We start from the raw sequence: 2,876 nt of genomic DNA, 5'->3' as shown, positions 1-2,876 counted from the left end.
CCAAAAACGGAATTTACGAAACAACAACAGATAACAGTGTTACTACAAGGACTCGAATCCTCGAACCACTAGCTAAAAGATCGATCTAGCGCTAAACATGCAATCCACAAATCATCTCACAATATAACGAAAACAACATAAAAACTCCAAATTAATCGTATTTTTTTATCTATTTCATTTTATTTTAATTAGTGTTATTTCGCTCCCTGATATGAAATTTACTTTCATTTGTTGCATCTGTTACAAATGTAAGACAAAATGTCATTTGAACAATGAATTGATCAGGTTTGTTTAAGGTATAGTGTAATATTTGAAAAATTGCAATTACAAAAATATCTTAATGATGAATAATTGTTAGTATGGGGTGTTTATATTTATTTCCTTTCGTGTTGTTTTTACATTTCCTTTATTTTATTGGCATATCAATCAGGTGTATCTATTTCATGTAAATTTAAAATTTGACTGTAAGGGACCTCTTAACAGAATTTGGCTTGTATTGAAGTTTGTATTGATAAATGTGAACATAGTATCTAGCTCCAGGTAAAAAAAAAACAAGAATACAATTGAAGAAAGAAAAAAATTAACCCTCAACTGGGCTCGAACCACTGACCCATTGAGAAAGAGTCTAACGCCTAGACAACTCGACCACCTGTGCTCATACAATGAGTAATGTATTGTATACTTTATATAAGCAATCCTCGTAGTGTCACAAAATATAACAACAACAGAACTCTCCAAATTATTCAATCGTTTCGCGTTGCAACGCTTTATAATTTTCATGTTTATAAATCGTCAAAAGATGCATATAATGGATATTTGAAAGCATAGTAAATATTGAATATTACTGTTTCATCAAAAATATCATGACTACAACGAAAATTTGCTAATGGGCTGAAACAATTTATTATTTTTTTTTTGTTAATTTAAAAAAGAACGTAAAAGGGTCCATTTTCTTCATTATTTCGTATGATATTTGTGGTAGTGTATTTGCCAATCCAAACGGTTAACCAGTACTCGAATAAAACATAAATAAGCAAGATTTGTTAACTTAAACTTAAAAATCGGTAAATGAATTTTCATGAGTAATCATTCAAATCTTAACCTATTTTGCGATCAAATTAATGCGTTATTAAAGAACACAAAATATTTGATCAAATCGGTTAATTTTTACTTACGAACTAATGCTTAACCGCGACATCTACAATATTATACAGTTAGTTATTTTACGTACTCGGCAACTGAGTCTGGACTGGAGCAACAGGGCATTTGGAATCCACAGGAACACATTGGTACGCCCCATTGCTGTTTGCTGTCTTTAAACACAAAAAACAAAACTTTTGACCGCAACGGCAAGTCATCTGATTGCATCCTTCGTTGTGCTCAATTAAAATCCAACATCCCGGACAGGCGCGAATCGCAGGACTCTCCACGCCAGCCACTTGAATCTTCCAGCATTCCCGCAGAATACTCAATCTTGAGTCCTCACCCGAGTGGGTCATTGGTTTCTAACTCGACTTGCTCTTCTTTAACAAGAACAGCGCAGCAAATCTGTCGAAGTGCTTCAGTCGGTAGAACAATGAATCGATTGACGGAGAAACGTGTTAAGGTTTAGTTCCCCTTCTTGCCTTTGAACAGAGATCAAAGAGTAGAATAGAACAATGTAATTTTGTTAAAAAGGTATCGTCGTAAAGTTATATCTTTGCAAACAAGAATATATACTGTCAACGATATCTTGCACAGATATTAATAACGAAGACTGAAAATGCACGTTCTTTGACATCGAAAATTAACGATATTTCACAATAAGTATTCCTCAACATGTCAAAACATTCTTTTTGGCGTACCATGATGCCGTAATCAAAAGTTTGTGATACACGTTTTTTATGACTGCCAAAATAAAGAATTGCAGTTAGGAATTGAACAGGTAATATGCCAAAATACCTATAGTTACAGCAGTAATTGAAATCTCATTACCTGATTTATAACTTCTTGTCCCTTTTCAGACTAAATTCCGTAAGCTATGTTTGAAACAGAATGTTGGTTATACAGGACAACTAATAACCCAGCAATTAGTAATAAATGAGGAAGTCAGCTAAATATAAATCAGTATCAGAACATTAACCCAAAACTGTTACCAAAACTGAACACAACGCATATTAAAGTTACATGATGCTTTTTATCAGAGATAACTTCCTTCTTGATCGGATTTATCTGAAGACTCTATCGTGCGAAGTTTTCAAGGAGAGCTTTACATATAAGATTATGACCCGGTGGTTAATGAACAGTGAGCTATTCTAATGAGGTAAAATAGGTATGTTTATAGAATAATAAGATATGCGTGAAAGTTGCAGTGAAACATACAAATAGTTATGTATATTTAGCAATGAAGCAGTAAACGATCACGTGACTTTGTGAGGTTCCCAATAAGACGTTAATGGGTGTAAACACAGCGGTAAGAGGTTCTCTTTTTTAAAATAACTTTTTTACACACTTGTTCTTAAAAATTTTAACTAGTGCATACAAGGGAGATTATGCTTCACGTAACGTAAAATATTGTCATCGATTTCAGATGAATTCAAGATGTATTCTAATACCTTAGGATATCTGTTCAAACTGCAAGAAACAATGTCTTTAATGCACTAAAAGATGTTTGCAAATGTATTTCAATAACGTTAGATATTTTTAAAATAAAGTTCTTAACGGTGTGTTTACATTCTGTCCAGCCCGTGGGTACCCCTGATAACCTCGTTGATTATGCGCCCTGAACGAATTACTGGCAAATACATAGAGCACACTATTAAAGTCTCTATAACGCTCAAAATCAATGAAAATTTCGTTAAGTATTTCGTAAAATAAAGTTAACACCTTAACAATCA

The 2,876-nt window shown here is 33.1% G+C and overlaps 1 long non-coding RNA gene across 1 annotated transcript; it reads right to left on the bottom strand.

Annotated features, from left to right (window-relative positions):
• Positions 1 to 1,146: 1,146 nt before the first annotated feature.
• On the bottom strand, positions 1,147 to 2,339 carry LOC127870869 (uncharacterized). Its single transcript, XR_008044958.1, has 2 exons — positions 1,975 to 2,339; positions 1,147 to 1,625 (listed from the first exon to the last, which is right to left on the bottom strand). It is a non-coding gene; the product is annotated as an uncharacterized LOC127870869 (long non-coding RNA).
• Between the last annotated feature and the right edge of the window lie 537 nt (positions 2,340 to 2,876).

This window comes from Dreissena polymorpha, chromosome 1 (assembly GCF_020536995.1).
Source record: "Dreissena polymorpha isolate Duluth1 chromosome 1, UMN_Dpol_1.0, whole genome shotgun sequence".
NCBI lineage: Eukaryota > Metazoa > Mollusca > Bivalvia > Myida > Dreissenidae > Dreissena > Dreissena polymorpha.
This window is presented reverse-complemented; position numbering and strand designations above follow the sequence as displayed.